The following is a 25,904-nucleotide window of genomic DNA, read 5'->3' as shown; positions in this document are numbered from 1 at the left end:
TGCCCTGGTCTTCCAATCAGCATTACATTAGCCCATTTTTCTTCAAATTCTAGATTTGCCATACAATACTTTTTGTGACTAAAGCGCGCTCTGTGTGTGTGTGTGTGTGTGTGTGTGTGTGTGAGAGAGAGAGAGAGAGAGAGAGAGAGAGAGAGAGAGAGAGAGAGAGAGAGAGGATGAATATGAACTCCATACTGTTCCTGCTATTCACAAGTGACCTCATGGAAAGACAGCCTACTCCAGGAAATTCTCTTTTTTTTTTCCCCCTAAATGGCATTTACATAAGTCCTCTTTAACTTGGAATAAGGAAAATAGAAAACGTCCACTGCACTTTCTCTTAAAGGGGATAACAGTTTCTATTCTGAAGACTGAGAAGTATGAGCAAGGATGTGAGGAAGGATCGCGTCATCAGGCACCTCACTTCCCAGTTTCAAAACTTCCTGACAGGACGCCTATATCCATATAAGAGCAAAATGATAAAAATCTGTGAACCTTTGTGAAAGCCAGAGCTAGGAACCATATGATTTGTCCCCTAGTGTTTCCTGTGAAGGTTTAAAACAAGCCACGGCCTAAGAAGTAAATCTCCAGGGTCAAGAGGCACACCTGTCCCAGGGTAACCCAGAGGAGCACACTGGCTAAGCTTCAAACTGAAACAAATACAAAATGAAAAGGAAGACCTGTCCTCATGTCAACCTAGAATTTGGTACCACATTTCTGAACTCCGTGTGACAGATCCTTTCACCGTGTCTATTTTTGACATTTCAGGAAAAGCAGCAGTGATAAATGCAGTCATTTATTCATGGGGAGGGCACCAGAGATTTAGAGCATAATCTCACTTTCGGTGCCGTACACTGGAAAGAAGCTTCAGGCTAAATAACAAAGGTTAAGCACATAAGGAATAAATTTTTTTTAATGGTATACTTTTTGATACAGGTATCAAGGCATGCTAAAAATATCCAATGAGCATTTAAGAAAGAGAGAGAGAGAGAGAGAGAGAGAGAGAGAGAGAGAGAGAGAGAGAGAGAGAAGGAGTAAGTTCAAAGACTCCTCTTAATTCTAGCACAGGTTACAGCTCATGGATCCACCACACGAGAACATTCTGCACAGATCAAGAAGGAGAAAGCCTTTGCCCACACTTACCAGAATCCAGGCAGGAAAACCTCCTTTAAAAGGGAGAGGAAGAGCAAGGCTGGTCTAGATGCAGATGGCTGGTCTGTTTCCCCTAACAACAGCAAGAATGGCAGAGGAATCCTGGTCTCTCCAGTTCCCTACAGGCAATCAACAGCCTGGAGCGGGCGGGCGGAGCAAGGTGCTGGGAGGGAGGGGAGGACTCTGCAGCTACTGCCCAGGTAGAGCTCAGCACGTAGCTTTCCACCTTCCACCAGGCAGGGCACTCTGAAGCTGTGCTGAAAGCTGTCTGGGCTGGAAGCTGCTGCTGATGTCTGCCTGTCTCAAACCAGGAGCGAATTCATATGTGGGGAACACAGAAACCGCTCATCTCAGAAGCAGCCCCAGCCAATGACTATGGGCGGAACTTGGATTCCAGAGACACAGAGAATCACTCAAGCCCTATAACGCTGCCCTGCAGCCAAACTGCACCTTGAAGGTTGATGGCCAAGTGTTAAGAAGTGGGCAGTCTGCCCCAGGTGACCTGGGACCTCAGAGTCTCTGAGCCATGTGGAATGCCCCTTTTACAATGAGTGACACGGTGTTTTCTAAGTGCTCACAGTTAACATCAGGAAGAATATGTAAGGGAATACCCCTCCAGAGTGCTTCCTAGACTAGTCCACACCAACGTTAGGAAGAATACATAAAGAAGCAAGAATACCCCGGCAGATATTTCTCATCATCCCCATAAAGATGAAATGAGCCCTAATTCTTACCAACTAAAACTAGCTGCCTTTTTAGCTTAACTGACACTGAGCACATTTCTGAACCACTCTGATCCCTGCTTGGCAAATGAAGCCCTGAGAACCTCTTTCCTGCCCTGTGGTGAGAATCAGTGAGATCCTGGTGTTCTTGAGAACAACATTCTGCCATCAAGGCGCATTTAACCCCTCTACATCCCCTCACCCTTCAGCGCTGAACTGCTGTCTTCAGCTGGCTCCCTCCTTCCCCTTCCCTCAGTGTGGAGACTGACTCAAGAGGCATTAAGTGTGGGCTGGCGGAGCTTGTGCGAGGTAAGAGGCCCTGGCTTCATCCCCAGCACGGCTAACGAAACAAATCCATACCCCGGTGCACACTTATTAACACAAGATGTTTCGCCTTTCACCAACGTCTCCAACAGGCTGGGAACACCACTGTTAAATTAAGGTTTGAATCCAATGGTCAGAGAGAGAGAGAGAGAGCACTCGTGATCCCTCAGACTCAGTCCTGCCGGGGACACCAAGACGCAGCCCGAGGAGGGGAGCGGGGCTCTGGCCAAGGCTTGGTGTAAATCCCCACTTCAAAGTCAGGGACATGCTCCCGTTTTAAGGGGCAAGAATGCAGAGAGGGGGATCTGACAGCAGAGCCAGGGTCTTTTCCACTGGGTTTCCCTTTGAGAGGCAGTTGACAGTACCACTCTTCAATGATGAGGACGAGGATAAGAGGATGCTTGGTCCCACCTGGGCCAAGAGACTGCCATCCCCATCTGCTGGTGGCCCTTGCATACTGCAGTCATGAACCCTACTCCACCCTCATGCCACTCTAGAGAGGCAGCCATGGAATTCCTGCTCTGTCACAAATACCCCTGATAGCCAGCCTGGCTGCTCAAGGACAACCTTCATTCTTTCCCATCAGATTTCATTTCCAACCTTCATTCCCCCCCCCCCCAATACTTACAAAGGAAGTTCTTTTTCTCCTTCCCCATCTAACATCTGGGAGCGTGGTTATAAAACTAAACTTCTCAGCACACACAGAAAAGAGAAGTGAGAGCCAGTATGCCCCCCCCCCCCCCCCACAGAACAGAAACACCACTGAAGGGGAAAAGGCATTACCAAGTACACTGAAGAGACCAGCTAAGATTATGGAAATATCAAAGAACACCTCGGGACTGGGCCCTAAGAGCGTGTGTGTGTGTGTGTGTGTGTGTGTGTGTGTGTGTGTGTGTGTGTGTGAATGCATGCAAGGCAGTGATTCCCAACCTAATACTGCAACCGTTTAATACAGTTCCTCATGTTGTGCTGACTCCAACCATAAAATTATTTTGTTGCTACTTCATAACTGTAATTTTGCTACCATTATGAATTATAATATAAATGTCTGATATGCAACCCCTCCTGTAGGGTGGTCATGACCCACAGGTTGAGAACCACTGGTGTGAGTGGTTCAGGGGTTCCTATAGGTTGTTCTGTACAACTGGGGATCATGTGATGCAATGTTCCTCACCACTTCTCTTCTGAAATGAAATGCGTCCCTTCCTTCATCTGGACTAGGCTACGTTCAGCAAGCTATAAACTACGAATACCAGTATGAACAAGGGAAATTACCCCAAGTTAGGACTGTGGAGAAATTTAGAAAATTCATATTTAAGAGATGCCCCTGAGCTAAGTTTCTTAAACGATACTGTAATTTATAAGAAAGTAACAGGAGAACACAGTAAATGGAGGTTTCACAAGCAGCTGCCAGAAGGCCCAGGAGAATGGCAGCTGTACAGGCATGATCTTTACACGGAGCAGCCCTTGGCTGGAGTGTCACAGAAGAGGGAAGTGCTGAGTGAGGAAGACAGGCACTGTCACGACTTCACACAGTGTCAAGAGGTCCTGTTGTGTAGCCACATCAGCTACACCCGTGTATTGACTGTGTATTACTGCAACAGCAGCACTGGAAATCTCATTTATAATAAGCTTAATTTGATACTAGAATAATCAAGAGGTAAATTTCAGTAGCTCTGACTTCTAGTCAGAGTACACATATAAAGCAGCCCCAAGAAATAGCTCATTTGTAAAATCACTTTGATCGGGAAGTCCATGTCGACCATGGTCTCCATGTCTGCAGGAAAACGCTTCTCTGATGAAGGGAGAGAGCGACACCTACGAAGGGCAAGTATTAATGTAGTTAGTACATTATAGATCTACAATGTAGATCACACTGGTTTAGGAAAGCAGACGGAGTAGATGCTCCCTTAGGTCCCATGCCCTCACCAGCTGGTTAGGTTTAGAGTACCAGGAGTGAATTCCCTGCTCCTACTGAATGGGCCTTAAATCCAATTAGGCACCTGTTAGTTAGTTAGCATCAGGATATAGGTGCTACTATCGCATTTTGGGATATCCTGCCATTCTGGCTACTGCTGTGGTTCGTAGGTATCACAGCTGGGTAGGACTATTGGTTACTTTCTCCCCTGGCATCTTGCATAGCAATTTCTAGTATCGTGAAAGCGAATCCTCAGGGAGGAGGCTTCTGGTCAGATCCAGCTCAGTTCCTCCAAATCATTATATTGATGTATTGATTTGTGTATATGTATGTATATGTTTGTGTAACAGTAATAGTGAAAGAAAACGAAGCCATGAATTTAAGAGGAGACATGAAGGACATGAGAGGAGCTGGAGGGGGCAGGAGACTGATGTAAATATAGGACACATATATAAACTTTTAAAAATAAAAGGTTAAAAAAAAAAGGAATAAATGAAGAAGAAAAAAAGAATCACGGTTCAGCCAGGTGTGGTGGTATACACCTATAATCTTAGCACTTAAGACGATGAGGCATCAATGCCTCAGGAGCTTGAGGCAGGTGGATTGAGAGCATCAGGCTGGGCTACATAACAAGGTACCACTGAAAAAAAGAATGAGGAGGGATGAAAAACTCCAACACCTACCCCCCTCCTATGCATACATTCTCACAGCTTTGCTTTCTTCACGGTCTCTAGGACTTCAAAAGCTTGCAACCAACCCCAAGGTTACCGCTAAGGCCAACGTCACAACGCAGGCCTCAGTGTTCTGCCGAAGCATGACAACATCCATCAAAACAACCAGACGTGAAGCCAACAGAAAGAATATGCTGCTGTGTGCCCTGGGTAGCTATGGACACAGCCTAACACAAAATCACAAACTGGCCTAACACACTGTAAGATTGGGGTGGGGAATGGCTTGACAGCATGGTTCTCTAGAATGAATTCTGTAGAGGTTCTGGAGTATTTACAGATGACAATGCTGTGCTCTAATGTCAAAATATCGGACACGCCTATGAGTCTGTACACAGAAAATTCCTTAAAAGACAACAGCAAAAACACTTGGGTATCTAGGATCTATGTTCATGGGCCAGTGGGAATGCAACTCGGCAAGAGCTCGTTCATTTCTGCAGGCCCACGCCTCTGCTCTCCATCTCTGCCACAGCTCCTCACAAAGTGTCAGTCAGCATGGACTGGGGTGGGGGTGGGGTGCTACTAAACTCCGCCAGAAGACAGAGGCAAGTCCTTGTGGGCTGCATCACCACCAACTAATGGGACAAAAGCAATGATGCTTATGTTCGGTTGGCTAGGAAGCAAAAGCACCATGGATCCAGACAAATGGCCAGCACACATCCTGGAGTGAGTGGTAACCTGTCAAAGGGTTAGCTTGAATCACTAACCTGATATGCTAGGAATTAGAACTAACCTTAATGATCCCCCAGCCCCCTTTTTATGGGGGTGGGGTGGGGAGGGGAGACAGGGTCTCTCTGTGTAGCACTGGCCGTTCTGGAACTTACTATGTAGACTAGGCTAGCCTTGAACTCACTGCCTCTGCTGCCCGAGTGTGTAACAGGCTTTCTTTTGGGCCACCAACCAGCTCCCAAATCATGACATGGAGACTTAATATTAGTTATGAATGCTTGGCCTTATTTTATGCTTGTCCCACTAGCTCTTATAAATTAATTTAACCTGCTTCTCTTCATCTCCATTTTTTTCCTTGGGACTTTTTACCTTTCTGTCTGTCTGTATGTCGTACTCTATGGCTGGCTGACCCTGCGCGTCTTCCTCTCTTTCTCCCTCTTCTCTCGTCTTTTCTCCTCTCAAGAGTCTAGATTCCACCTCCTACTTTTTCTCTCTGCCCACCAGCCCCACCTATTCCTCCACTGGCTAGCTATTGGCCGCTCAGCTTTTTATTAGACCAATCAGGTGCCTTAGGCAGGCAAAGCAACACATCTTTACACCATTTAACAAATGCAACACATCTTTACATGAAGTAATATTCCACAACACGAGTGCTGGAATTAAAGGCGTGTACCCCAATGCCCAGCTGCTTGAAAACAATTTAACACCTCACCCTGACCCAAACCAGCAAGCTGACCACAATGAACTCCCTTCCGTTTTTCTCTCCTGTTGGTGACTAACGGCTCATTTTACAGGCAATCGACAGTGCCTGGGTCACCAAATTATCTGTGATCCTGAACACTGCATTTAGGTTCTAGGATTCCCCCTGTGTTATGGTGACATCACTCCTCCAGTTTTAGGATTTAGGACTTAGGAGCCCAGGCTTGAAAAGCCAACTCAAATCAAACACTATCTATCCCCTTCAGCAACCACTTGTCAGGCTCCTTCCGTATGTTTACCAGCCACTGTACTGTTGTTGGGGGTTTCCCAGGGAATCCTCGTCACAGCTTGCTTCACTCTGTCCACTCCGGTCTTAACTTTCCCAAGTATTCAACGACTGCCATGAGCTATGCTATAATACAGCTGAACATTCTGAATACATCGAGTTCTAGCTTTGTGACTGGATCGTAATGAGCACATTTCACAAATGAAGTTTTAAGCTGCTACAGAACAGCACTAAAGTTGTCCTCAGTAATTTACTAATTATACTGGAGCCAGCTTTCAGACAGTCTAATCCAGGGAATTTAGCCACGAAATCCAAATAAACACAGTTTCTGAATTCTGAAATAGCAGTCACAGAGGCCAGGCCCTGGAGCTCAGAGTTTCAACACAATTCTGAACACATTCCATTACCTAGTTCCCTGTGATAAAAAAGTAGGCTTCTGATGGAGAAGCAAAGATCAGTGTCAAAGTCATTACCGCCTCTTCTGTGGAAGCCCAAATGCAGGAGATGGGCAAAGACATTATTCATCCACACAGGCTGCTTTAAATACTAGTCCATTCGGAAGTCTGTCAGAGTCGATCAGCTCTGTGTTCCACATTGTTCTTGAAGGCAGAGTATGAGATTTCAAAAGGGAAGTGTAAAAACTCTCCTATGAGTAGAGCCACAGGTTATCACTCAAATGGGTAACTTCATCTCCTAAAACTAAAATAACCCTTTCTAATTCCAATAAAAGCAATGTAGATTTATTCCTTGGCCCTTTGGGTAGATCCAGTGTGGTGCTATCGACGCTATAGGAACTGTTATATATATCTATATCTATATAGATATAGATATATATATACACACTTGAATGAAAGGGAGCTGGAGAGACGGCTCTGTGGTTAAGGGTTTGTACTGCTCTTGCAGAGAACCTGAGTTTGGTTTACAGACCCACATGAGGAAATCTATAGAAACACCTGTAACTTCAGCTCCAGAGGAGCCAACACCCTCTTCTGGCCTCAACCACCTCACTCAAGTGTACATTCCCCCACATACACACTTCCATATATTTCAAAGTAAATCTCTCTGTGTGTATGTGTGCATATGAAAGCTAAATACCCAGAAGCTGCTTTTCTAAGGTAACACAATTCTCTGATATTAGTGTACTGACACTCAGATCAACATTTCTGTATTACACTTTTCTTACTCATGTGCATCTTACTTCTTACTCTGTGCCACAGAATGATTCCAAATCATTAAACAGTTCTTTACCACACCATTTTAAAAATTCATTATTAGTTGTGTGAAAATTTTGTACAATGTGTATTGATCCCATTCACTCCCCCCTCCCCCAACTCAAATCTCTGCCCCCTTTCCCACTCAACTTTGTATCTTTTGTTTTATCCCCCATCTAGGCCAATGTGTGCTACCCAAACATTCTTGGACGTGTGGCCTTCTACTAGAATACAGCCGACTTATCGGGGCTATACTCTTAGAGAACAGTGACCTTCCTTTTTCAGCACCTAACAGCAGCCAACATCTCAGCCAAGAAGTGAACTTCATACCCAACTCCCCTCTCCATGCTGGGATGTGGTCTGGCTTGGGCTTGTGCACATGTTTGGCACATGGTGTCATAGCCATCGTAAGTTCATACATGTGGCTGTCCTACGATGCCCCAAAGATAATGTCTTCTTGTAGTCATCTACCAATTCTACCTCTTACACTCTTTCTGTCCTCTTTTCTGCAGTGATTGCTGAGCCTTTGAAGGTAGGTGTACAGTATATATATATTCCCTTGAACTGAACATTTCTACAATACCATTCTAATAGCTTTATACTGTCCTATAGTTTTATCGGGAGTTGGGGTCCACATGGCACAATGGCTCACTAGTGGTGGACCTCTGAAGCTCATATTCCAGCCCCGGTTCTGGCCAGCTTGCTCCAATGTCAGTCTTTTGCTCTGTCCCCTTTCCACCGTTTTCGAGCCATGTATACTGGCTGAGCATCAGTTATCCCCCACACGTAGGGTACAGAAGTGATGTGAACTCCAGACTTATTCAGAAATCTTGAGGGTAGGAACCCAATTCTAAACACGAAATCCACGTATGTTTTACACATGGCTTGTACACACAGCCTGCAGAACATTTCATACACCAATCTTCAGTTTCCCTGTGTTTCGACTACTGCCCGTTATATGATTAGCTTAGCTGGGTAACTTTATGCCTGTGGCATTGTATTAGCACTCAGATTTGGCCTATGGAACATTTCATATGTTTAAGATTATGGAGGAATGCTCAGACTGAATCTCCCCCTCACCACACACACACACACACACACACACACACACACACACACACACACACACACACGAGAATAATTAGCTTAGTTTTATTGAAGTGAATTTGAGAGGATTCTATACAAAATATTTTACCAACTTAAGTTTAAAATAACTGTTAAAATTTTATTCAGTAAGAGACTTGATGTGTTGTTGTTGCATAACCCAATATGAAGGATATAAAGGTTAAAGTAAGTAGAGGTGGGAAGTGGACACAAAGAAGATGTCTTAATTCAAGCTACTATGGTTGGGATGAAACACCATGACCGAAAGTAACTGGGGGAGAGAAGGGTTTATTTGACTTGCTCTTCAACATCCACAGTCTATCACTGAAGGAAGTCAAAACAGGAACTCAAGCTGGGCGAGAACCTAGAGATATGCAGACACCATGGAGGGGTGCTGCTTACTGGCTTGCTCCTCATGGCTTGCTTGGCCTGCTTTGTTACAGAACCCAGGACTACCAGCCCAGGGATGACCCACCCACAATGGGCTGGGCCCTCCAATCAGTAATTTAAAAAATGCTCTACAGGCTTGCCTACAGCCCAATCTCATGCGTATATTTTCTTACCTGGGGTTCCCTCCTGTGTCAAGTTGACTTAAAACTAGCCAGTACAGGAGATACATTCATGGTGTTTCTGATACACAGACACTCTAGCACTACCTTTCACTCTTGGGCTTATTGCTTCCTTTAAAGTCACAGGACTGTGGTTAGTTACAACCTAGGGGAGCACATAAAAGAAAGAACCAAGTTGCTGACCAAAGAAAGAAGAACTCCAGACTGACCAGGAAATGGTCAAGATTCCAAGTCAACACCTCAATCCTGTTTCATGCAGTTTGCTATTGAACTTGTTAGCTCCTTATGCTACTAACCATCAAATGTGTTCTGATCTCAGGCAACCGCTTGGAGAGGCCCGGGAGTTCAAAGGAGTCTAGTGAATTAGTTTAAATGCATCTGGGACAGATCAAGTCTTAAGGCATGCCAAAATAGACTCTAGCTCACTTGACTGTGGCACCGTTTGGAAGAGACTTTCTACCCCTGTTGCATTGTTTCTACTTCTATGGTGTAAAGGTTATTACCTGTGGTTTGGAGTTCGGTCAGAATGAGGGAAGAAAAGGCCCCGGAGCATTCCAGGGCTATAGAGTTCAAGGTGGGAGCTAGCCAGACAGTGCTGAACTTTAAAGACAAAAGAACCTGCTGTCTTTCAAACAGCAGGCTTAGCGCGGAGAGAAAAAGGCAGCACAAATCTGATGTGAGCTTTATGAAGTCTAAAAATAGGCATCTGCTGCAGAGTGGTTTCTTTGGGGAATGATTTTCAAGATTCCCAGGAGGTGTCAGCTGCTCACTGTATATCAGAAGAGGATAAAGGCTTCCTGGGTTGTCTGGGAGGGCTAGAAACCCAGAGAGGGAGCCCTGGGAAGGTGAAAGAAGCACCTTTTGTTCCCAGTCCTCCTACTGGACAAAGGGGACTGCGGGAGAAGGTCAAGGCTTCGTTTCTGATTCAAGAGAGCAGGACTGAATAGAAGTCAAAAAGTTACCCCGCACTTCCATCCCAACACAGCAGACTGAATAAGTACAAGGCATGCGAGGGACTTCGGTAGAAAGTCCTGGAATCGTCTACTTGCAAGACTAACAAATACAGATTGCTTGTGCAAAGAGACAGTCTATAACACACAAGAAATGTACATTTGCATAATGTCCATTCTTCCAATGGTCCTGGAGGGCCCTGGAATGGTGCAGGCCTTACCCACCAACATTGTATCATGGGAAAGGTCAAGAACAGAACAAGGTAATGTAGTACGTGGGAGAGCAATAGTCATGTTATGCTAAACTCGGGCCATGCCAGAGTCATGGTCCCGCCCCTTCTGTAACTTTAGATAGAGCCTTGAGGTAACAAGTGGCCTTTCTGAGTCTCAGTTTCCCCAACAGCAGAGCTGAGCTCACATGGCTCCTGACCCTGACTCCCTGTGTCTTCCTTCAAGCTGTTTAATAAATCAGTTTCTAGGATAAGACCCCAGTGAAATATTTTGGATGTTCTCTGCGGGTTCTACTGTGGAGTCAGATTTGAACATCATTAACCCAATGTGCAACTCTAGTGTTCAAGTTCTATCTACATACTCAAACTTCTGTCTTGTGACTGTCAGCCGGTAGAACTGAATCTGATGCAGAGACCTTGCCTGAATAAAAACCCAGCAGGGGAGATGGGCAGGGATGATGATTTCTGAACACAGGATCAGCTACTTTTTTTTTTTAATAATTTAATTTAATTTTACATATCAGCCACGGATTCCCCTGACCTCCCTCCCCCCATCCACCCCCCATTCCCATCTCCTCCAGGGCAAGGACTCCCCTGGGGATTCAGCTCAGCCTGGTAGATTCAGTCCAGGCAGGTCCAGTCCCCTCCTCCCTTCACCCAGGCTGAGCAAAGTGTCCCTACACAGGCCCCAGGTTCCAAACAGCCAGTTCTTGCACTAAGGACAGGTCCCGGTCCCACTGCCTGGGGGCCTCCCAAACAGATCAAGTTCGGCTGATTAACTGTCTCACTTATCCAGAGGGTCAGAATCAGCTACTTTTTAATGAACATTTCAGTCTTTAATCTTTTCCTCCATCAACCAAGGGACAGACATTCTTGTCGGTCTCTCACTGGACACCTATGCCTGTGTGTCTGCCAGAAAAATAGAATGGATGGGCTGGATCTAACAGTGCAGGCATTGGCCATTCTGACAAACCCTTCCACACTGCTAGTGGCTGTACCCACTGACATACCTAACCTGAGACAGCAAGGCCACTAACTGTACCTTCACACCCTGGCCTACAGAGAGCATACTCAACAACCTGACCGTCTGACTAGAAAATAGTCTTTTACTGGAGCTGAACACTCTTAACGGCTACTCGCCTTCCAAACCCACCTCATTCAGGCAGTTGTTTCTTTCATAATTGGTTTTTTTTTTTTTTTTATAACTTGACTACAGGAGTTAAAATGAATAAAAACAGACTATGAAGATAGAAGACAGATGTTAAAGAACTTAAGATGACTCCAACTAGTGTTTCTCTTTGAAATTTTTAAGTTTTTCCTTTTGCAAAGCTATAGTGAATCAAACGAAAGCCAGAGTAAATCAAGTGTGAAAAAGTGGTCCGAGAAGATGTAAGAAAGAGTAAAATGTAGAGGCATCCACAGGGGTACAGGACTATGCTCTAAAGTGAAGGTCTAACCAGGTGAGCAAGACACCCAGAGTACTCCATCCCAAGTGGGAAACTGTGCTGAGTTCAGGAGACAGTTGTTCCACCCAGTCAGATGCACAGTGAAGGATGATACACAGCTTATTAACTCCTAGCTAAAAAAGAGTGTTGGAAATACCAATATAAGTGCCATCCTCCATCCAACCACTGGCACTCAGGCCAGTTGGCACTGTCCAAGCAACCTCTACTTGGAACATCTATCCTATGCGGAGATAGATTCCTCTAGGCAACCCAATAGAAAGTTGATGGGGGGGGGGAGGTCTTTCAAGGTAGTTCCCCTTGCAGGTAGCTAATGACTTCAGAGATGAAAGCAGTGTTCTGAGCAGGCACGGACCTTGCCTAATGTCTAATTCCTATCCACAGCACATAGAACATGATATGGGCTCAAAAATCTCTTTTTATTTTTAAGGCACAAAAGGCAAGGTTCCAACTACAGCAACAGTGAGGGTCACATACACTCTGATGCTGAGTACTGCCTCCCTGGGGTCTCAGTGTGACAACTGCCTTTCAGCATGGCGGCTGATGACCAGTCACAAACACTGTGCAGCCATAGAAAAATGCTAAGACAGATGTGTGCAGTGAGCTGGAAACAGCTCAGCCATGAACCCTGGGGTGAAAATAAGTAAGAGCATGGTAGCTCACACCTATAATCCCAGGACTTGGGAGTCTGAGGTAGGAAGACTGCTGGGAGACAGATCGAGGGTGGCTAACCTCCAGAATGGTTTAGTTCTAGGCCAGCCTCGGCTATGGAGTAAGACTGACTCAAACCAAAACCTCATCAAAACAAACAAACATAAAAACAAGTCAATTAGACAAAGCAGTATGATCCTCCATCCACTTCTCCTATCACACACATACAGAGAAAGATTCTGGAGGCTACCCTTGTCTTGGTCCATTTCATCCTTCCTTAAAACAACACTGGAGGCTGGCTAATTCATAAAGACAGATGCTTATTTCCCACAGTTTTGGAGGCTAAAAGACCCAAGCCAGAGCCACAATACCCTGGGTTTGCACAGGGCTGCAACCTCCTGGGTTAAGCACTCTGTCAACACAAGGAGAGAAAGCTCCCTCAGGGAAGCTTTTTATGAGGCCTCTAATCCCACTCCCTCAGGGAACTCCCAGGCCTAATCACCTTTAACTACCCTGGTCTCTAATCCAGTAACATTAGCAATATTTGAATTTTAGAGGGAAAACATCAAACCACAAAAATGCCCAAGGGGATGGCCTCTGTGAGATGGAGGGAAAGGGCTAAGGAAGTCTCTCATTTCCTGCCGCATGCATTTCTACTGAGATTTCCCCCAGCATGCATCACTTTCAATATTATAAATAATAGGTGAGCTTAACATTAAAAAGATCGCCCATCTCATGTCTGCTGGGTCTCTGCGGTAGAACATGGAAAATGACTTAGGACATGCATTCTACTGGTAGTGCTGCAACTCTTTCCTGAAGACAGGAAACAACAGACGCCCTTCTTCCGTGGGATTTCCTCAAGGCAGCTCTCATCCTGACTGTGTCTGCCCAAGTTCAGGCCTGCCTGCAGTACTTATAGCTGAACGAAGGACACCAACATTGCCAACCGCCCACTTGCGGTTTTCAAGACCATGCTCTACCTAGCTGCTTCTGCTGGTAAAGCTTCAGACATGAATACCTGGAGGGTAAATCAAGCAGGAGAAAGGGGGCTGAGACAGGCTGGAGACTGAGGCCACGGGCCACAGTGATGGATGGCCTCAAAGTGATTGATAAGAACATGTCCCATCCTCTAGACCCTTGACTTCCACTTGGTGGTCAGGTGACTCCCAGCACATTTCTCATGTGCTAGCATAGGGGTCAGGAAGCACCATACCACTGGGGGGAAAAGCTTTTTTTTTTTTTTTTTTTTAAGCTTAACTGAAATCACTTTAGTATGTTCATTTATTTATGCGTTCATTCATTTCTCAAGGGCGAGAAAATGAACAGTCCAAGTTTGTATTTATACAATCTCAGCATCCTTGGGGGCTGTCCTGAAACCATTATCCTACTAGAATGAACCATCTTCTGATTAAAAACAGGAATATTAAAAACACATCCATTCCAAGATCACTGAAAGGCCATAATAACGGTACCCCCAGCTCTGAAACCAAAGTTAACATTTGCAAAATCTGCGTTCCCATCATCCCACATGGCACTTTGTTCTCATGTCTCTCCCCACTCTCTGTCCCCTGGCCCTTCCTCTCAGCTGCTTCGTCAGTGTTTAAGACTTTAAATGGAAGGAAAGGATGTTAGCACAAACCAGTGGGTGTTCTGGGCACAGCTGCCCAGTTTTAAGGCCTTTGCCGAAATAGAGCCATTTAGGCAGAGTACCCAAGACTTCCTCCACCAAGACTCACTGAGTCTCTCCCCCGTCCCCAGCAGGATTTCATCAAAGCACAAAAATAATACTCAAGCAATACCAGAGAAATAACCAGCAAAACTTGTAAGACCTAGGAATTTAAAACTGCTGCTGCTGGTGGCGGTGTCCTCTGAGGGTCACTCTGAAAATCAACAGCAGCACATCGACTGTTACTAGAAAGTAAGAAAGTGAGCCACAGAGAATGAAAATGCACCTAGCAATCTTGCCACCAGGGGGAGCTGTAGGTCCCACTGCAGACCTGTGCAGATAGAAGGACAACCACTCAAGAGGCCTTCACACAGGGATGCTTCACAGTTCCCACTTCTAAGAACTTGAGGGGAGTGGAACGGAGAATATAATGGGGCTTCACTTTAAAATAGTGCATACGTGCTAATCTTAAAGTCAAGGAGGAGCTAAAAATAATGCAATGTGCACTTACAGAAAATTTCATATTATTAAGATTTATACTGTATTTATTTTATAGCATGAGAATATTTGAAAGATACCTAACGAATTACGAAAGGAACAAGAAAATTCAGACAGTAACACCATGGGCATGCAAGGTTAGCATGGAGAGCATGGAACAGAAAAGAAGCACAGCCCAGAGACAGGAGCAGATAGAGACAAGCCACTTATGGAGCTCTAGTTTGCCAAATGCAAGCAGGGGATACGTGGGGCTATGATTTGAGCCTGAAATGTCCCCCACAGATGTCAATGTTAATACCTGGTTCCCAGGTGGTGGCACTGTTGGGGGAGGTTGTAAAACCTTAAAGTGGCCTGGCCAGCAGAAATGGGCTGCTGCTGGCAGACCTTGATGGCATATCCTCTCGGGTCTGGCCGGAGTCCTCTGCTTCCTGTCTAGTGCTAAGATGTAAGGAGCCCATGCTGTTCCCGCCTACAGCTGTGAGTGCTTCCCAGCTGCCCTTGCCACGGGTCTTCTGAACTGTGAGCCACGATAAGCCTGTCTTCTCTCAAGTACCTCTGTCAGGCATTTTGACCCAGCAATGAGAAAAGTAACCAATACAGAGAATAAGTGGATAACTGTTTCATGGACTTGGTGTCCTGGCTCAACATGGGACCGCAACCAACAGAGAAGACATGTCTCCTACTCAGATGAACCTGAAGGCCAGAGAGGGAAAAAAAAGATCTCATCTCGGTTGCTCAGTGCCACCACCTGGGAGGGACCAATGCCAAGGCCTGTCTGTATAGAAAGGGGGGGTGCAGAGACCTGGGATCTGGACCAAAGGAAACAGGAAGGAGACAGGTCGGTCACACAGAGGGGGAAGCTGGGGAGATGCGCGGCCACCATGACAGAGAATCAGTGGCGCCTCTGAGGACACAAAGGACTGACTGCAGCTCTTCGGAGAAGCTGAGGGCTAGGTGTGAAGAACACAACGGAGGGCCTCATGAGCAGCATTGCGTCAATGTCACCACCTCAGCCATCACTGAAAGACTTGCCAAGGATGGAATACAGCCGATGCTCAGTGGAAGGACAGAAGAAGCAAGCAAGCATGGACCTTGTAGTGGTTTGAATGAGAACAGTCTGCATAGGTTCATACATTAAAATGGTTCCGCCTTGGGTGGCGCACGCCTTTAATCCCAGCACTTGGGAGGCAGAGCCAAGTGCATCTCTGCAAGTTCGAGGCCAGCCTGGTCTACAGAGTGAGATCCAGGACAGGCATCAAAACTGCACAGAGAAACCCTGTCTTGGGGGGAAAAAAAGAAGAAGAATGGTTGGTTCCTAGTTGGTGCAACTGTTTTGGGAAGGATTGGGAGGTGTGGCCTTGTTGGAGGAGGTGTGTCACTGGGGCTTTGAAGTTTCAAAAGCCAAAACTAATCCCAGTTGGTTCTCTCTCTGCTTCCTTCTTGTAGATCAGATATAAGTTCTTGAACTACTGCTCCAGGGCGGTGCCTGCCTGCCTGTCTGCTGTGTGTGTGCCTGTCACACGTGCGTGCTTGTGTGTATGCCTGCCTGCCTGCCATCACACTTCCCATCATGATGCTCATGGACTCACCATCTGAACTGTAAGCAAGCCCTCAATTAAATGCTTTTGTTTATAAGAGTTGCCTTGCTCATGGTGTCTCTTCACGGCAACAGTAACCCTAATTAAGATGGACTCCAGGAGAGACAGTCCCCTCTCCAAACACTGAGAACCAGATGAACTGAGGACACTTGTTCCCAGAGTGGGTGTGAGGATGGATGGATGATTCCAGAGAAAGAAGAACACGAAAGATTTTTGACATTCCAGGCCAAGAAACTGTAAAGACAATCCAAATTATGTATCTTAGGTAGCAGAAGTCTCATTTTTAGAACAGGATGGTCTCTTTATACACTTAATAACAAGAGAACATGAAGTTATACTATGGGGAGCTTGCTCCAGAAAAAGAGAAATGTGCAGTTTCTATATTGTTAGGATACACTATATTCAAAATCACTTCACCTGAGCTGGTGGGATGGCTCTGTGGGTAAAAGGTGCTTCCCCCACATATCCAGCAGCCTGAGTTCAATCCCTGGGACCCACACAAAAGAAGAGGGAGAGAACTGACTCCACAGAGTTGTCCTCTGACTTCCATATAGACACATCATACATATGGATGCATATGCACACATAAACAACTAAGTCTTTGTTTTCAAGAAACCTTCAAATTACTCTAGGAGAAGAGGGGGCGTCTTGACACAACCAATAATACTGCTTTCTGACTGAGTGTTGTTAAAAATGATTTTGCCCATTTTGATTTCTTACCCAACCACTAACATTTGGAAGTCTTTCTTTTGCACGTCTGTACTTTCTCACCATGAATGACCAATTGTAAGTATTGTAATGACCGTGATGTAAGATCATAATTGTACAATAGGGGAAGCCCAACAACGTACCTAGAACACAGAGGCAGGGAAATGAAAAGAGCCCTGGGGGCATCTTCACCACCCTGGCCTCTCTGAACCACACAGGAACACGCACTAGAGTCAAGGCATATGTTTACCAACTGTGCTAAGGTCCTCCAGGAAGAATGCCAACCCTTTAATAATTTACTGGGCAGTTACAGATTGTAGATTCCTTATTAAACATCATTTGCACTAAGGTCATAAGTCTCCAAAAATATTTAGGAAGGAAATCAGGCAATAATTTAATTTTAATATACAGTTATATACCTGCATCTGCTTGTATGAACATGGATTCAACTTCAGTTATTATTCATGTGTCTTATGCACAGAGCAGTGAGAATAATTATTTTCACTAAGATAAAAACACTTCGCAAATGTATCCACTGTCCAGCATCTTCAATTCTGTAGTGTACATTGAAAAGTTTCATAAACTATATTTAAGCTTGCTGCCCCTGAAAAGAAAAATAAATAAAAGCTGCTGTAATATCTAGGAATCCAACTCCCTCATGCTCTAAAAGTCAACACCAGCAAAATTACTCTCTGTCATTCACCAGCAGAAGGTCCATTAAAGAGTTTAATTTAGAAATTGTGACCAAACACTATTGACACCCTACTCCTGGTTCTAAATCTATCTGCTATAGAAAATCAATAGCCCATACGATACACTACGGCCTGCAGGCGACTGGCACACAGCCATGTCCATTTATTTAGTTGGGACTCCAGAAACAATAGACCCAAGTGAAAAGTCTCTGAAGCCAGGTTTTCAACGACTTTCAGACCCACATTGCTCTCACCCATGAAGCAAGCCAGAAAGAAATGAGCTCTCCTCCTCAAGGAAGATCATCAAAAGTAGAACCTCTTTTGTTCAAAGCCAGCCACAAAACATAACAGTGATTCTCTAACATTTTCCACTGCTTTTCTGTGTAACAACTGGCCAAAAAGACACAAAGACCCTCAGCCCAGAGGGGTCGTGCCCTAAGCTCAAGGAGAAGGAATGTTAAGGCTGGGAAGGGTCTGAAGAGACAGACTCTGCTGGGGTCCTGATCAGTCTGTTTCAAACCCAGACTCTCCCTGTCCAGCCACATACCATCCTGGCTTCATAAACCTGCCTTTGGGTTGCCGATCTCGGGGATCAAAGAAATGTGGGTGCCTTTGATCCATAGATTTCATTCAAATCATCAAGGGGAGGGTCTGTACTTTCCCACAGTTTACAGATTGTCCAAATATGCTTTATGTTGCTGTCAAGAGGCTGTACATCCCACTAAAGCTCAGCTATCTATCTGGTCCTTTATTGGAAAAAAAGAAACAGACATGCACATGTATGCGCGCGCACACACACACACACACACACACACACACACACACACACACACAGTACAATGGCTTCTGATTTAGATAACTGCATATAGCCCTCAGGAAAGGTTGTATTCTCCACTTAAGAACCTATTCTTTTACATAAGGCTTTCAGTCTTAAAAATGGTTATCTTTCAAATTCTATCATAAAATAATTTCGTTAAGTACATGACAATGCTTCTTGGTAGATTAAAGCTCCCAAGTCTAAAATAATCTGTCTGCCTCTCTGTACCCATCTACCTACCTATCTAGGAGATCTGAGAAACACAATTGTTCAGGGGAGCTGAGGAGAGATGACTTAGTGAGTCAAGTATTTCTGGCACAAGCGTGAGGACGAGGGCTCAGATTCCCAGAACCCACAGAAAAGCCAGGCAGGCATGGGAACTGGCTGTAATCCCAACAGGAAGACAGAGACGGGGCAAGCTGGAACCAGTGAGCTCTGACTTCAACAAGAGACCTTGTTTCAACAAATAAAGAGGAAGGCACCCAACATCAACTTCAGGCTCTCAGGCACGTGTGCATATACACCCATCCACACACGTGCGAACACCACGTACACAGACATTGGGAATTCCAATGACAGGTTTCCAAAATGGGTTCTGTACTGTGCCTTTTTAAAGGCCTGATTTTAGGTATTACAGAACGCTGAACTTTCAATAGTCCAAATGCATGGCAGTTCCAGGGAACACCCCTCCCAAGGACTCTAGTTATGGTATAGAGCAGCCAGAGCGGTGGAAATCAGTCACAGGCAGAGGGTGCACGCTATCTGCCTCCTTGGGTGTGAACGGGGTAGGGGAATAGGTTCCCTTTCCCCATCTCATCGTAGAACTGCTCGGGCTGAAGCCCCTCAGCCGGTGCTCCTGAAGGTGTGGATGTTAGGTCTGTGTCTGCAAAATAATATGTCATAAGCTTGTCATACACGCTGAGAAATGTTGGCTTCAGAGTCGCCTCACAAGTTAGCAACTCTCCCGTTCCTTATACTTGAGCGTCTTATGTATGCGCTCACAGAGGCCAGGCACTCAAGGAAACTATGAGGAAAAAGAGGCGCTTGTGGCTGGAGAGAGGGCACCTAGCACTCCAGAAAGCGCCATGCACGGCACTCACCTTCTCTACCCATGACCACCATCACTCCGCCCTTGCTGCCTGTTAGGATCAAGTCTGAACCACACACAGAACTCGAGCTGCTTCTTCACTTCAATCACGCCAACAAAATCTATCAAGCACCAAGCTTCTCCTATTCCTGAAAACACATCAGATTCTCAGCGACCACAATATCACTGCAGTTTAGAGATAAGGAAAGAATGCTTCCTGTTGGTTTTGCCCTTTTTTAATCTTAATATATTCATGGATCGGCGAAGGGCGGGGGGGGGGGGGCAGGGAAAGCAGGGGACACACTTCTGAGGGAAAGACTTTTACTAATAAACAACTTCAGGGATGATCCCCCCGCCCTCTCAAAAAAAAAAAAACCACAACCCACAAACACATATATTTTAAATGTCCAGACAGATATCCTCTGCCTTGTAAGAATGTACACCAGACACACCACAGCCTTCTTTCCATAATTCAAGATCTTTGGAAAGATCTACACTGATGGCATTGAGTACAGCAAGCCTGGGGTGTGTGGGGGGTGGGGGGTCTGACAGCCTAGAGACAGGCTGCCCCGGGTGTTCACCAACTTGCCACACTCCTTCCTTCACCTCCAGGAACCAGCGGGGCTGGGTGGTATGCAAAGCTGTGAGTTACATACTTTTAAAGGACATTGCATTCATTCAATAAGGACCAGGAAGTGAGCATAAAAATGTGAACAATTGCAGGGTTGTTAAAGGGTAAAAAGGGTATTTATAGCTGGGAGAGAAGGTGACTGTCCTTTCAGGTCATTTTGGTGTTTTCCTGGGGTGGGGGCGGAGGACAAGAACAGGTTCCTTGGGATTCCACGTGAATCAGAGCAGAAATCATCTGCCTGATGCAGAGGTTTAAAGACAACCAGATTTTGGTTCAAAGGTCATTAGCTTTGCAGATGCTGTGGTTCTCAGCAATGCCTTGGACAGCAAGGCTGCTCCAATGGGCCCCGAGAGGGAAATGGAGGCTGAGGAAGAGTCTACAGGCCCTACACACAGGCTCTGGAGATGTCAGTCAGCTCTGGCTACTCAAGAGACACTTGTGCAGGACAAAACACCAAATGCAGGTTCAGCTCTGCCGCCAAGGATAGCCAGTGTAAACAAGGATGAGAGCCTGGGACCCAAAGGCCTCATTGAGTTCCACCTAGAGGGGAATCCAGAACTGACCTCCAGACATGAACCCTCACACCGACCCTAGCCTGGAGTGTCTAGATCACCACAAACTCTGAGAAACCTGGAAATCTGGGTTTGTAATACAGAATCTTCCAAAAGTTGCCTCAGAATTTTTTGTTAGAACAACACAATCAACCCGTCCATTTCTTCTAGTCCATGGGGATCATCAGTCCCCAGTCTAGCCTGAATGCTAGGTGTTGGTGACTGATCAAGGGGGACTTCAAAGTACTTACAGCCAAAATCAAAGAAGGTGGGTTATCTTATGTGGTATTTTCAAACGGGTGCAAATAAACAAAAAAACCAAACCAAACAAACCACCCTCTACAAAACAAATAAATATTTTAAATCTGCATAAATATTACAAAATACAGCCAATACATCACCTCACTGATTAATTACTTGTTGTCATTTTAGAGAAAAAAAATATTTGACACTGGTGGGATCAAACTGTCCCCATAAAAACCCAAGAACCATCTTAGCTCCACTGCCCAAGGCATGACCAGATAACTGTGATGTATCACGTGTGGTGCTTAAATTCATGTCTAACATACAGGAAACACAGAAGAAAGAGGGCAATGTCGCTGTTTGCTTCCTCTGTCAACTTCCCAGGGTCACTTAGGAAGGAGAAATCTCAACTGAGGAATTTCCTAGATCACACTGGCCTATAGCTTTATCTGCATGGTATTTTCTTAATTGCTAATTGATGAAAGAGAGTCCAGCCCACGGTGGGCAGTGCCATCCATAGACAAGTGGGCCCAGGCTGTTTAAGAAAGATACCTGAGCAAGCCAGGGCAAGCAAGCCTGTAAACAGTGTTCCTCCATGACTTCTGCCTCAAGCTCTTACCTTGAGTTCCTGTTATGGCTTCCCTCCATAATGGACTTTAATCTGCCTTTAAAGAAACACATTCCTTCCCCAAGTTGCTTTGTGGTCATGGTGTTTTATCACAGCAACAGAAAACAAAGACAAACACATTAATTCATTAATCGATGGCATCACCAGGAAACAATTTGATATGGTAAATCAGACAGCCTACCTGCCAGTCATTCAAAGGATGAGAGGAACTAGTCTAGACCAGAGTCCAACAGCCCTGAGGATTAAATGCAATATGAGCATCTCAATGCACTTTCAACAGCCTTGCTCAAAAAGGCACATTAGAGACAGGGGAGTTTAGTTAATGGACAAGGTGATAGTGTCCAGGAGGCAATCATTTTTAATTCTGTGAAGACAGCCCTGTGGTTCTACAGGCATTATTTGTTGATTTTGGGAGATATGGGCTGCAGCAGTTAGGGACTAGAATCGTGTTCATTGTAATTTGCCTTTGAATACTCTTGGGGGGAAACTGATGAAGCAACCAAAAGAAAAAACTAACTTAGATCTAGATAAAGGAGCTCAAAGTGAGCTGGTGCCTTAGGGATGTGGGCCTTTATTACATAGGAATGTGGGCCTTTATTACACATAGGCATGTGGCCATTAAGGTCTCATGATTCTTAATCAGAGAACAGAGGACATTTTCTACATACTATACTTCCAAAGACCTTCAGCCCATTTGTTTCAAAATTCAAACTAAAAGATGCCAAGGGAACAAATGATGGTGACCCAGTCATGTACAAGTCAGTACTAAGGGCATAAGTCACCACACATGACAGTGACCCAGTCATGTACAAGTCAGTACTAAGGGCTCATCACACATGGCAGTGACCCAGTCACAGACAAGTCAGTACTAAGGGCTCATCACACATGACAGTGACCCAGTCATGTACAAGTCAGTACTAAGGGCTCATCACACATGACAGTGACCCAGTCATGTACAAGTCAGTACTAAGGGCTCACCACACATGACAGTGACCGTCATGTACAAGTCAGTACTAAGGGCTCTTCACACATGACAATGACCCAGTTATTTCAAGTCAGTACTAAGGGCTCACCACACATGACAGTGGACCAATCTTGTAAGGGCTCACCACACACTCTGACCTATGACACAACATCTTTTAAAGCTCAGTTAGAAAACATGAAATCTCAGAGCTAGTCTGTTTCCATTTTAAAGAGTAGCTGCATTGTCTCCGATTCCTCTTCTGAAACTTCAAATCAAGAGGACCCCAAGGAGGAAAAGCTGGTAGAGTTATATAAAACTTCACCTTATTTGGTTCTTGCTCACACCTATGACAAAAGGTCAGACGTCTAGAGCTTCAAGCTTGGCTGAAATAGAACAGGTGTTCTAAGTTTAAAAGGGGAACTTCCAGATTATACTAGCAAAGCACATCGATTATAAATCTAACAGTCCCAGTTCAAAAAGCCCCTGTCAGCTCCCATGGATTACAATGGGTAGCAGTTTGAATGTGCTAACCAAGTACAGGATACTATCACACACCTCACTGTGGAAGATCTCTACCGGTCACCCACTCTGATGACCCAGACCATGCCTGAACTTTCACCCCTCAAGAGTAGCATTCCACCCATCATGACTTACTGACTCCTGCCTGTGGTGGTATTGTGTTCCCCAAAATATTGTGCATGCTAATAAACTTATCTGGGGTCAGAGAAGAGAACAGCCACAATATTAAACATAGAGGATAGGCAGTGGGAGCACACACCTTTAATCCTAGCATTCCAGAGGCAGAAATCCATCTGGATCTCTGTGAGTTCAAGGCTACATTGGAAACAGCCAGGCATGGTGACACATGCCTTTAATCCCAGAAAGCGAGCCTTTAATCCCAGGGAGTGATGGTAGAAAGCAGAAAGGTAGATAAGGCATGAGGACCAGAAACTAGAAGCTTTTAGCTGGTTAAGCTTCAGGCTTTGGAGTTCAGCTGAGATCCATTTGGATGAGGACACAGAAGCTTCTAGTCTGAGGAAACAGGATCAGCTGAGGAACTGTCGAGGTGAGGAAGCTGTGGCTTGTTCTGCTTCTCTGATCTTCCAGCGTTCACCCCAATAATTGGCCTCAGGTTTGATTTAATTAATAAGACCTTCTAAGATTCCTGCTACACCTGCCTGCCTAGGTTCCTTCATCTGCAAAGTAGAAAAGCAAGGATGCATACTGTTTGTAAAGAGCTTATACTTTCAGTCCCAGGCACTTGTGTGTGCATGGCCAATGCAGAGTCTTGTCACACATAAGCAAACCTCTAGCACAGACATTAATCTCTTAACAGGATAGCCCCCCCCCTTCCATTCTTCAGACTGTACCCTTTGTCAAGAAGCCCAACAGGGATCTGTAGACCATGTAGGCCAAGGTGACCCAGGTCACAAATGCTAACACCTAACCAAGACCCTTGTAAGTCTAAGTGCCCCAAAGGGGTCAGCTGCAAGCTGAATCAACCTGTCTACATTACCCCTTCATGCTGTGTAAAGGTATTGATAGCCACAATGCCAAAGACTTGAACTCTGCTGACTGTACGCCAAGACTCAAACTGAGGTCCAGGTACTGACTTCAGAAGTGGAAGCTTCATTTTCAGCGCAGGGTGGTCCCAAAGACACACACGACCCCTCCCAGAGCCCCTAGAAGGTACCACAGGAAAGGCTTTTGACTACTAGCATGATGACAATCGCAGGCTGCTGTGTCATCTGTGTGGGGCTGGTGTCCTCATGTGCTGTTTGTACAATGAGCATGAGATCCTGTGACTCACTGCCCTCCCACCTCATGCCCCGCCTACCCTGACTGCACACGTCACTGCGGTCAAACAGCAGAACCTGTGTCTGCGGGGTGAAGTGAGTGGCCTGTAACTGCTGACCAAGTTCCGGAGGCTGCTTCGGTGACTGCCTTGATTCTCAAGCAACGCCTGACTCACTTGCTCCATCTGAGCGGGACGATGGCCAAGGTGACCTATGGTGATATTTTATTTGTATTAAAATGTTATTTGTATGTTAATAAATAAAGTTGCCCAGGGTCAGAGCTATTAGCAAGCCATAGGAAAGCAGGGCAGTGGTGGCGTACACTTGTAATCCCAGCACTTGGTAGGCAGAGCTGGGTAAGTCTCTGTGTGTTCAGGGATACAGCCAGTATTGAATACACACGCCTTTAATCTCAATACCAATCATGGAAAACCTGGAGGTCTATACAGACAGGCCGTGAAGAGGCGGTCATGTGATTGGGTTTACAACCAATGAGAAGGCAGAACAGAAATTCTATATAAGGACTTTAACACAGAAAGTAGCTCTGGTTCGGAGAGGTCGGACCGCAGGAGGAAGGGTAAGGTTTTAGCTCTTAGCTCTGACCTCTTTCTTGGCTTTCTTCTTTGCATTGGTTCTGTGTTTCTTATTTAAAAAGATGGTTGGTTACATCTACAGTGACCCACAGCACTTACGTGCTCCCTCATCCATCTCTCACGCCCTTGGCTCTTTCTTGACTCCTAATGTTAAGGGTTTGGTACAAAGGCCTTGACCCTCCATTTCCAGCCCCAATTTGGCCTTGTTCATCCAAAGAGAAACTGCTGGGATCTACTATGACATGACTGAATCCATCCCTCTGTGAGGTATAAAGTAGTTAAGTTTTCACAAATGTCAGTACCAAATACTTGCTTCCCCACTTGCCCATCATTCCTTTGTCTGCCAGCTTTGGGCCTGCGTCCCTTAGCTTCCTCTCTCCACTCACCTGGCATGTGACTTCTGGTGAGCTTCCTCCGCTGTGTCCCCAGAGCCCCTGTGAGAATCAGAACAGGAACTTCCCCTGAATGCCCAAGGGAGGAGGGTAAGGAGCCTACAGAACCTCTAGGAGGAAGAAAACACCCATTTTCCAGGCTGGCAGCCCTGGGCCACTGGATACTCCAATCACGCTGCACTTCAGGAGTTCGAGTCAGTGGACTGACCCCCGGTCACATGCAAGATTCCCGGGCCTATGACAGGGATGAAACAAGGCTGCAACCTCTAAAGACATCAACTTTGCAAGGTGAGAGCTGGAGACTCAGGAACTCACTGTAGACCAAGGACAACAGCTGTTCCACCCGCTTGGGCTACGGGAGACACCA

The 25,904-nt window shown here is 45.6% G+C and overlaps 1 protein-coding gene across 3 annotated transcripts in view; it reads right to left on the bottom strand.

Moving 5' to 3' along the window:
- The window catches only part of Nedd4l (NEDD4 like E3 ubiquitin protein ligase), a 338,079-nt gene that overhangs the window by 191,110 nt on the left and 121,065 nt on the right, over window positions 1–25,904 (bottom strand). The window contains exon 1 of one of the 3 annotated variants that reach the window (XM_059246796.1): window positions 1,141–1,260. The exons of the other annotated variants lie outside the window; for them this stretch is intronic. The gene's annotated coding sequence lies outside the window, so the exon portion shown is untranslated. Of the gene's footprint in view, window positions 1–1,140; window positions 1,261–25,904 lie in introns of those variants that run through there. 3 annotated transcript variants of the gene reach the window in all.

This window comes from Peromyscus eremicus, chromosome 19 (genome assembly GCF_949786415.1).
Source record: "Peromyscus eremicus chromosome 19, PerEre_H2_v1, whole genome shotgun sequence".
In the NCBI taxonomy this organism is placed as follows: Eukaryota; Metazoa; Chordata; class Mammalia; order Rodentia; family Cricetidae; genus Peromyscus; species Peromyscus eremicus.
The sequence above is the reverse complement of the archived record's forward strand: the minus strand, read 5'-3'. Positions and strand labels throughout refer to the sequence as shown.